We start from the raw sequence: 12,021 nt of genomic DNA, 5'->3' as shown, positions 1-12,021 counted from the left end.
ATCAATTGATGATTTATCAGAAATAAATGGTTCAGGCCATTTATAGGTTCATAGGTAGGTATTAGGATATCGGCCCAAGGGCCTAAGTAAGCCTAGACAACAATGTTGCCTAGCTTATGCCACCCAAGAAAGTTAATTTCCTGTGCCACTATCGAGCAGAGCCACAGAAGTGATCCCCGAAGTGTATTTCCTATTTCCCATCCACTCATCAAGATTTTTTTGAAGAGTGCTAATGAGGAACTTTGCTTGACATAGATAGGGTAGCTTGTTCCAGAGTATAGAAAGTCTCTGGGACAGGAATCTATCCCTCCACCATGTGCTGTTTATTGTGGTGACAAGGTTTAGGTCCCTAGAGTGTGTAGCTCAGAGGGATTGGGATTTCTATAGGTGTAGCATGTCTAACAGCTCTGGGTTTAACATAGCTTTATATGTTAGACAGAGATCTCCTCGGAGTAGGTGATATGCTACAGAGTAAAGCTGGAATTTTTTGAGATGGTCAGTGTAGGGCATCTGTCTGAGGCCAGTAATCCTCTTTGTAAGGTACTTCTGTGGCCTTTCCAGCTGCTGCAGATGTCTTGTGAGGTACATTCCAACAGGGGCATTGTATTCTATAATGGGCCTAATGAGTGCCAAGTAGAGGGGAACAATGACCTCTTTTTTCCTGGATGAGAACGCTTTTGTGATGAGGTGTGCCACATAGAAGAATTTATCATGCTTTTACTCATAAAAAATATCTACCATTACATTGATTATAGTTGTTAATTTAGGAAATCATTAAACCTTTTATCAGGCATTTCTTTATACATTTCCTTTATTATAACATAATTTAACTTTTTTTAATACACTCTATTACTGCGATTCGTATAAAGGTTAACAGCTATTTTATGAATTCAGGAATAGTGAGTAATCTCGAAACCTATTAGCATCTAAATGTAGTTCTGAATAAGGATAATAGGTTCAGCATTTTCTCTAAACAGAAAATTATCTGATTCAAATTTTTCCAGTAGTTAATCCTGCTTATGTTAATTCAGTATATTGCAAGAATGACTTGCACAGTAGCATAAATACACAACAGAATAAGAAGATACCTGAGCAAAATACAAATTAAAGCAAGGCAGAAGAAAAAAAAAACTGAATCATGGGTAAACTGATGTGTGGGAAAAGAAACACTGGGTAAATGTCCATTTGCATGGTTATACAGACCATAAGAATTTAAAGAAAAGCAAACCTTACTGTCGAAGTAACTGAGGATAAAATGATAGTTCTACAACAATCAAATATTAACTGCAACAATACAGTGTTCAATCTCTGCTTTCAGTCAAAGGCTAAAGACAAATAATTACAGGCTACATTTCATCTTGCAGGAAACAAAAAAGTGTCCTATTTTTAGACAAAGTTCTTCATAGAAAGGAAAACTGTCACATGATCTTGAAAAATTTCATAGGGAAAGCCCCCATAAATTCTTACTTTCCTTGCTCATTAGCCTTTGTATTCCTAAAAAGAATATGCTGTTAAAGCAGTATTGGGATCAGTATGTCCTCAGTAGACCTGAGGAGCTGAGGTGGCATCAAACTAAAAACCTTCAAAAAGCTGTATGGTATTTCTTAGCCATCCAATTATAAATTTAATAGCAGTCATAAAATGGGATGCTTTTCTCAACACAACGTAGCTTGTTTTTTTTTATGCTGTCTACCAAAGGAATTACTGTTTAGTTTGTTCTTATTATTTTAACAGAGATTTTTTTTTTTTATTATTAGCATTGATTTTATTGTATTTAGTTGAGATAGTAGTGAGAGAGAGATTCTTTGCTCTTAAAAATGGATTAGCATATTTGTATTTGTGGAATTCTTCAAGAGAGACATTTTGTAGGTAACATTTGGTTGTGTCTTCCTTGTGAAAGAACCAGAACAAATCTATTTAAATGTGAAGCAAATCTTACCAGGCATATTCCAAGCATCTATACTGAGCCATCTTTGTAAGAGAAAGAGCAGAGCTCTGCAGTAATTGCAAACATGCCAGCCTTTGCTTCTCGGGTATAAATTTGATCTCTGGATGTTTTACAGTGATTAAGGAAATTAAATTCTGATTTCATGAGGAGAAATATTTGGAATTGCACTGGTGATTGTGTAGTTTTGACCATTACCAAGATTTTTAAAATTTTTACTGCTTCAATTTATAAACAATGGTAAACAGATTTTAATTATAAAATAAGGCACAGAGTTTTACAAGATGTAGATTTTAGAAGAAATAAAAGTTAATGAGTGCTAAAAATCCAAGTTATATGGCATCTTATGTTATTTATTACTCAGGCTGTATAAAATCCAACATTTTATATGATATTCCTAGAGTTATGGGGAAACTTTGTGATTGTCCATCATTCTTTTGAAATTGTTTCCAAGGATCCTGTAAAGTTTGGCCTTAATGGGCAGACATGGAATTACATCCCCTCCAAATTCATTTACAGCAGACTGAATGATTCAGTGCTGGATCCCATGTGCTATGGCCTTTTTTGATAAATTACTGCAGCACCTCTTTCCCATTGGTAGAAAATAATGAGATACTGGGATTTGTTACATTTTTCCTATCATCCAGCCTTTCTTTTTGAATGGCACTTTGAATTGCCAGTATGATCTCATGATTCTGGAAAGGTTCCTCTGACAGCACTTTCAGAAAATCTTGTGGATTAATAGGAGAGGCTGCTCAAATGCCAGCTCAGCTCTAGTATATTGAATACTGTGTTCACATACCATAGTCTAAGCTTGTAAAATGATACTGCAAAGTCATATCTGAAGATCCTAAGATGATCTAAAAATACTACACAGGTGCAATTAAGGTAGACTTCAGGAAAGCAGATATTACAACTCAGAGACGCACTGATCGGTAAGAAATTTTATTGGGATGAGAACTTCCATCAGGTTTTAGCTTGCCTTAAAGAGAAACACTATTCTTTTGAAGCTAGCAAGAAATACCATGAGGAGGAAAAGTAGAGAAACCACAGACATCAGTCTACTCTCTCACATGGGCATTTTTACAGATTTTGGACAAGGCTTATGGATTGGTGTTATTTATTGTGACATCATAGCTATCAAAAATACATGGTAAAGATGATCCTTATATAGTGGCAATGCCAGCAATTTCATTTCTGTGTAAATGTTCATGCTTTCATATGCGTTACTTGTATTACAGCCACCAACATCTTTTACTCCATTTTCATTATATTCTGGTATGGAATGTACCAAACAATTTACTAGAATAATAATGTAGAAGTACACCAATGGAAATAATGCACTTGGTCTACAGCTACACTTTATGGAAGCATCATCTGAAGGACTGGTTCTAAAGTAAAAAAGCAAGAAAGGATGTGATAGTGGTAATCACACTTAGGGTAGACCATTGTGAAAATAGTAAGAGGTCCATCGAAGTAGTGGACAGGAAGGGTAGTTGTGTGAGATAACTAAAGAACAATTTTATTTCTCTGTCAGTCTCTGGAAAGGCTGAACATTGAGAGCTGTGTGCAACTGTCGATGCATAAGGGGAAGGGACATTGTAGTACTAAAAGGGATCTTAAAGAAAGGAAAGGATGTAACCAAAGCATTGGGAAGCTAATGCTTCTCTAACTAGTCACTATAAGAAATGTGGGGGAACATTACTTTGGTATAGAACAACATGCTAAGTAGATGTGATGGGTAGGCCATTCTGAACAGGAGTGAATGAAGAACTCTAAATAGGAAGGAATGAAAGGTCATAGACAGCAACAAGTAAGGGCAACTACTTACAGGATCTGAAAAAATCTGTTTGCCATGGATAAGGTGGTTGATGTTCATCGTGTTTCACTGTTGCAGTCATTACTTTTGGGTTATCCTGCTGGCAGGCTACCCGCAGTCGGCCTGAATTCCAAAGTACTGGTCCGGCGTCGGTTGCTGTCGCCTCTTCCCTGATGTCAGTACACCAGGGGTATAAAAGTTGCAGCCAACGCCATTTTCTTTAGTCTTTCTTGCCGTGCGGTGCCCGAAGCAAAAGCAGTTCACAAGTGCCAGTCGGCCGACTCCTGAGATTTTCAAATCCAAATTTCAGAACCGAAGTCTTCTTTAAAGCTAAGTACCCTATTGGGGAAACTTTTTTCTTGCTCCAGACCGATGTCAAATATAGCCTTACTTGGACGACTGCCTTATTCAAGCAGAGAACAAAGACATTCTTCTAAAGCATCTGGCGTTTGTAAAAAGATTACTAATTTGCCTAGGGTACACAGTAAACAAAAAGAAATCAAAACTAGTACCCTCTCAAGAGATAATATTCCTGGGTGCAAGCATAAATACAACTGCCCAGATGGCTTATCTCACGCCAGACAAACAAAGGCAACTGACTTCTTACTTCAAAAAGGTGGCAACAAAGACCCAGTTATCTGCAAGGAAAATCTTGCAGGCCTTGGGCTTCATGGCATCCTGCATTCTGCTAATTCCATATGCCAGACTGCATATGAGGAAACTACAATGGTATCTAAAAAGTGTTTGGACTCAACATTGCCACAGCCTGGAAACATTAATTACCCTCATTCCCTGCCTGCAACAGGAGTTTCGATGGTGGGCACAGGCCTGTCACCACAACAAGGGTCTGCCATTCACTTTACCCACATCCAGGCAGACACTAACAAGGGATGCATCAGATTATGCCTGGGGGGCCCACATGGCAGGAAAATGTATTCAGGGCACATGGGCTGCAAGCCAGATGCATCTTCATATCAATCAAAAAGAGATACTAGCTGTTCAGAATGCTCTGACAGCTTTCAAGGATCTACTTCATCCAGGACAACTACTGATAAAGATGGACAATACTACAGTCATGTGGCACATAAACAAGCAGGGAGGCACAAATTCCTACCCCCTCTGCAGACAAGCAATGACCTTGTGGGACACAGCATTGACTTATCAAGTTCACCTGCAAGCACAATTCCTGCCAGGAAAAATAAATACTCTGGCAGACGAACTAAGCAGAAACCTCATGGATCTCCACGAGTGATAACTGGATCCACAAGTCTTCAGCATGATAACAAGGAAATAGGGATGCCCAGACATAGATCTATTTGCTTCCCCTCACAACTGCCAATTACAGAGATTTTGCACAAGGATTTATCACAAACAAGCATTGAAAGTGGATGCCCTATCCTTCAGCTGGAAAAACCTAACAGTATATGCCTTTCCTCCACTGCCTCTCCTTCCCAAGGTACTCCTAAAGGTCAAACAAGAGAAGCCAAAAATGATACTGATTGCCCCAGACTGGCCACGCCAGCACTGGTACCCAATCCTAAAAAACTTGTCTCAAGGTCCAGCATGGACATTGCCTCAATCTTCTCACTTACTGACCCAATAAAACAATCAGATCCTACACAGCCAACTCAGGACCCTAAATTTGGCAGCATGGCAGATAATGTAGCCATTCAGAACACTCCTCTTTCAAAAGCTATTATGGATGTTATCTTGGAGGCCAGGAGGCCCAGTACCAGAAAATCTTATGCAGACAAATGGAAGAGATTCTGTGCTTGGAACCAGGAACAAGGCATTGACACGTATGTACCAAATATTCCTCAGATTTTACAATACCTAACTGAGATGCTGGACAAAGGCCTTTCCTTTTCATTAATTAAAATTCATGCCTCTGCCATTTCAACCCATTACAATACAGAACCACCTATATTTTGACATCCTTTAATAAGGCAGTACCTCAGAGGGGCCAAAAACATCAGGCCTCCAAGGAGAGCAGCAATATCTGCATGGGACCTCAATTATGTCTTGGAAAAACTCACACTGCCTCCTTTTCAGTCAGCCTCAACAGCTGATATAAAATTATTATCCTTGAAAACAGCTCTGCTCCTAGCAATAACCTCTGCAAGACGAGTCTTGGAGTTACAGGCACTCATGGCTGTGAAACCGTTTATCATTTTTCATCCAGACAGGGTTTCTCTGAGGACAAACCCTACATTTATGCCTAAGGTGGTGTCCATTGTGGCCCTCAACCAAACCATTCACTTGCCTACCTTTTATCCAAACCCACAGAACAAGGGTGAGAGACTTCTGCATTCTTTGGGCATACACAGACAGCTACGCTTCTACTTGGGCAGAACTAAAGCTTTCAGAAAGACTGAGCAACTTATAGTGGCATATGCTGCAGGATCACAAGGAAAGGCTATCTCAAAACCGACTATTTCTAAATGGATAGGTCATTGCATTCATTTCTGCTACTCACAGCATGGCAAATCAGTGCCTAAGGGCATTAGGCCACACTCTACCAGAGCAGCGGCCACTTCAGCAGCCTTCCTCAGAGGAGTACCAAGCAAAGACATCTTAGAGGCTGCAACTTGGAGTTCAGTGCACACTTTTACAAAGCACTACTACTTACCTCTCTACTATAAATCCAGAGCAGGCTTTGCCACTGCAGTTCTGCAGGGCCTCATAGCCTCTCCTAATCCTATTTAGTCCAGCCACCCATCCTCAGCTTTGGGATTCAACCCAAGAGTAATGACTGCAACAGTGAAACACGATGAGCATAGTACAGTTGTGTACCTACCATAAATGTAGATGTTCGAGTGTATTCACTGTTGCAGTCCAGGTTACCCTCCCACTGTCCCCCTTTCTTTTGCTGGATTTTATCTGTACTTCTCTATTCTATACAACCTATGTGGTGTATTTGCTTGTAGATGAAGGAAATGTTTACTTTAATGCATGCATGTTTATTGGCATAATCGATTTAGCCTACACTTTTGGGGGCACCTGACATCTAGGGCAAGAAAAACTGAAGAAAATGGCGTCGGCTGCATCTTTTATACCCCTGGTGCACTGACGTCAGGAAAGAGGCAACAGCAACTGACGCCGGACCAGGACTTTGGAATTCAGGCCGACTGCGGGTAGCCTGCCAGCAGGATAACCCAAGAGTAATGACTGCAACAGTGAATACACTTGAACATCTATATTTATAGTAGGTACACAACTGTACTTTCTACAGAGTGGAATAATGAAATAGGTGGTACGGAGGCAGTCCAAAAAAGCATTTAAAGTGGCATGGAAAAGGTAGAGGAAGGACAAATGAAAACAGAGGGTAGAAAACACTTCAAAGACAAACTAAGAAAGTTTATCCTGTCCTGCCAATAAACAGCCAACCTTTTTTTCTTTCCTTAAGACAGCAAGTGGTATTATAAGAGGTTTCTTAGATGTCTGAAAACTGAATCAATGGAATAGCTACTACTTCTGCTTCCATTTTGGAAACAAAATATGTCAATAGTAGTAGGTAAAGCAAAACAATGCACAGACGCACCTCTTCCCTACATGAACTGCAAATCTTGATAACTGAATCTGTCACTCTTACTTAAGCCTATTCAACATTTTTGCCTTTCTCTCTGACCATAGAAGCCATGTATTGAAGCTTGTGGACTACCAGTCTGTCCCAATGAAGTACTGGCAAGTTAGTAGAATAGGAGGGAAGCATGTGAGCCTGACACTCAGTAGTCCATGACTGCTAGGCTGGATGCCCCAGGGAGGTGGATTAGAGTTTGTGATGGCAATATTATTCTATTTGTTACAATAAGGAGCAGGTTCAGATATATGACTAAAAAGTGGCAGTTAAGAAGAGACAATATTTCTTCCAAATTTAGCAAATGAAAATGATCCCTTAGCAAATGTTATTCTGTAGATATTAGCAATTTAGTGATGACAGAAATGGTCAATAAAAGGAAATTATTATTTTATTACCCTTTTACCCACCCTGGCTGCTGCACGTCCCTGGCTCCAAATCATAGGATCAAATTCTCTTTAGCTCCCATCCTGCACGTAAGGACCTGCCTAGTCACTAAGGACCCCTTCTACCTACCTTCAACCATCCTAAAGACTGGTCTCCAACTTCTGCTGTTATGGTGTCATTTTTCCCTGTTGTTTAAAGATTAAGGAACTATTTAGCTCCCATCCTGCACGTAAGGACCTGCCTGGTCACTAAGGACCCCTTCTAACTACCTTCAACCATCCTAAAGACTGGTCCCCAACTTCTGCTGTTACGGCGTCATGTTTCCCTGTTGTTTAAAGATCAAGGAACACTTTAGCTGCCATCCTGCACATAAGGACCTGCCTAGTCACTAAGGACCCCTTCTAACTACCTTCAACCATCCTAAAGACTGGTCTCCAATTTCTGCTGTTGCGGTGTCATTTTTCCCTGTTGCTTAAAGATCAAGGAAGTATGTTCCACCCTGGTCCTAGACATTAAATTGATCTGTAATAATCATACTATACCTCTGTAATTAGTCACAGGTTGATTATTTTTTTCCTACTATTTACACTGTACCTAGCTTAGAATGAACCCTAGCCACTAAGCCAGAAAGCCAGCAGCCAGACTCCTCTCTGTCCCTGCACCTATTTGTCTTCCCCTGGTACCTTTTGCCTTCCCCCTGGCTCCATTTCTCTGTATCACCTCTATCTAACACTTTTATGGATAGTTGCATTCTGCTCCCTGCCCACTAGGTGGCACTCTAATCCAGCCTTGGCTTACAACCCTTCCTCTACTTCATCTTTTCCTGATTCCTATCACTTTTTCTACCCCCTTTCCTAGTTGCTAAACTTCCTGGGTCCTCTCACTCCCCTTCTCATCTCTTCTCCCTCCTTCATACTATTTTTCTATCTCTTTTAGCTCCCCCACTCCACCATACTTTGCTCTTATTAACTTCCCTACCACCTTCTACTTACCTGTGACCACTTTCTCTGCCTCAGGCATCGCATCCTCTCTGATTGTCTCTGTAAACTTTTTAGCTGCTGTGTCCCGCTCCGTTCCCCCTATGGGCTCACTCCGCACCCCTACCCTACCCCCAATTCCCACCCGCCCCCAGTGATCCTAGCCTTATACTTCTGTAACCACACCCCCTCTATATAACACCCTATCCCTTACCTCTTCTACTTAACAGCCCCACCCCCTACCTCTACAAGTTCTTAGTAATTATTTACCTCATCAGGTACAATCTCTTCAGCACTTTTATTAATATTATATAGCCTTTCTCCTTCCATTTCACCTTTATATAGCCCCTCTCTTACCATTCACCTTTATTTCACTCTATTGCTCACCACTTTTATCTACTCCTTAGCCTCTTACAACACCCTCTTCCACCCCCATCCTCTCTTTACTTACCTCACTTCTCCCCTCAACATACCCTAACTCCTTATCTACACATCACTATGACCCCATCACACAAGGATACATACACATACCTACTACTCCTAACTACTACTCTTGCTTGTCTTACTATACCATATACATTAACCTTCTTTGAACATGTTGACTTTCCTGGACAACACCACCCCTACCAGCAAACCCTACCCATCTCCCATATAAACTAACTCAGACACGGTAACATAACCTCCACCTCTATCTATATACTTCCTAAGTATCATAGATGTACCCATTTGGCTTACTTCCATATCAAAAAGACCCTAAACAATCACTATAAACTTCTTAAGTCTATTCAACTTCCTCAAAAACACCCACTACTAGATGGTGATGTTCATCCAAACCCTGGCCCTCATACTGTTATTCCCACTAACCAACACACCCCAACCCCTCCTACTATCACTCTCTCTAATAGATCATCTAACTCCCTTTTGATAGCTCACCTTAACATCCGCAGCATCAACAATAAAATTTCCCACTTACATGCACTCTTAGATGTGCACTCATTCGATATTCTCTGTATTACAGAGACATGGCTAAAGCCCTCAACTCTGGACCAGGAGATTACCCCTCCCAGATATAATATCCTGAGATGTGACCACAATAATAAAAAGGGCGGAGGAGTAACCATATTATACAAATCTGAACTCCAAATCTTACCTCTCAATATGCCCCTACCCTCAGATACAAATGCTGAAACCCTCAGTATAAAACTCCAAATTAACAACTCAAAATCTATCTATATAATTTGCACATATCTCCCCCCTGGAAATAATATCAGCACTCTGGAAAATATTCTTAGCTACCTCCCTACAAACCTACCTCAGGAAACCATTGTCTTAGGCGACTTTAATATAGACTGGGCAACCTGTAATTCCCCTAATCCTACCAATCACATAAATCTTCACGGTTTCTCTCAAATAATAACCACTCCTACTAGAATCCATAAGCCAAGCAGTAAGAAATCCATCCTTGACTGGATACTACTCAACAGCCATGTTGATACTTATAAACCAGGAACACTTCCTGATGACATCAGTGACCACATGCTAACCTATATTATTAAACAAAAAGTTCATAGCCCTAACACTAATATTTTTAAAACCTCCCATTCCAAAAAACACTTCAACCCAGTCAGTTTCCAAAATGAAATAAAAGCATGTGACTGGTCACCTTTGCTTCATCTTCAACTTGATGAAGCAGTGACCTATTTCAATACCAGATTCCTTCAAATCCTAGATTTCCATGCCCCATATCACACTTCCTGAATAAGGACCAAAACCGCCCCCTGGCTCTCAAAACTAACCAAACAAAAGATCCTCATCAGAAATAAAATCTGGGCCAAATGGAGAGCCACAAAAAAACCATCAGATCACCTCCACTTCAAACAATCAAGAAATGCCACCAAAAAACAAATTCTCCAAGACAAAAAAGACTATTACCTTCACTTCCAACAAACCCAGCAACAAAAACCACAAAGATTCTGGTCAGGCATAAACAATCTTCTTATGCCAGGCCACTCTACAACTCCTGCCCCATCAGGTTTCAACCATAATAATGCCAACCAGATTCCAGATGCCTTTAATAACTACTTTAGCAAAGCCATTCTAACCCTAGCTAATACTTTGCCACCTGTCACCTCTTCCCAGTTAGATACCACTAATACTCCATCTCCTACCTTTCATATAAAAACAGTACCCACATCCTTCATATGCAACCTCCTCTTAAAACTTAAGCCCTGCACCCCTTCTGCTGATTGTATTCCTGCTGAATTCCTGCAAATTGCAGCTAAAGCCATTGCCTATCCCATCTCCATACTTATAAATAGAACAATCTCAGAAAGCAAAATCCCATCCATATGGAAAGTATCCCATATCATCCCTCTACACAAAGGTGGCCCATCTACTGAACTTTCCAATTTTTGCCCCATTGCCTTACTCTCTCCAATAGCTAAAATAATGGAGAAATGCAGTCACAGACAACTACTTGAACACCTTCTCCAGAATAACTTATTTGCAAGCTGCCAACACAGTTTTAGACCATTCCATAGCACAACAACTGCACTGCTATCCTTTTCTGACACCATAAACAAAAACCGAAACAATAACACTTTTTCATCTACACTTTTTATTGACCTTTCAAAGGCCTTCAATATAGTGAATCATAACTTGCTTATTGACATACTAAATGTCCAATCACTTGATGCACAGGCATTACAATGGTTTAAATCCTATCTGGAAAACCGACACCAAGCCGTACTCTGGAATAATAATCTTTCCACACCACTCCCTGTGAACATATGAGTACCTCAAGGCTCTATTTTAGGTCCTCTTCTCTTCTCTTTATTTATAAATAATCTACACGCCACAATTCCACAAGCCACCTGCATACAATATGCAGACGATTCTACCTTAATTTGTTCAGCCAAGTCCATAACATCTCTCCAGTCAGTCACCCAATCCGTATTTAACAGTGCTGAAAACTGGTTCTTGCAACATGGTCTCCTACTGAACCCAAAAAAAACTAAATTATTGCTCTTTGCTCCTACTCTTAAGACAACTCAACTGTACTTCACAGTAACCTCTAACAATAGTACTAACATATCCCCTGACACTACTACCCATCTACTCGGAGTAACAATTGATAACCACCTTAGCTATGATTACCATATTAACTCTACAATAAAGTCTGTTAACAAAAAACTTGGCACCCTTTACAGAATCAAACCCTTCCTAACCCCTTCTGCCAGGATAACTATTTCCCAGACCCATCTGATTTCTACCCTATTCTATGCCTCGGCAATATATACCAATCTTTCTAAAAGCA

The sequence above is a fragment of the Protopterus annectens genome, chromosome 8.part0 (assembly GCF_019279795.1).
Source record: "Protopterus annectens isolate FY-2018-M chromosome 8.part0, PAN1.0, whole genome shotgun sequence".
NCBI lineage: Eukaryota > Metazoa > Chordata > Ceratodontiformes > Protopteridae > Protopterus > Protopterus annectens.
The sequence above is the reverse complement of the archived record's forward strand: the minus strand, read 5'-3'. Positions refer to the sequence as shown.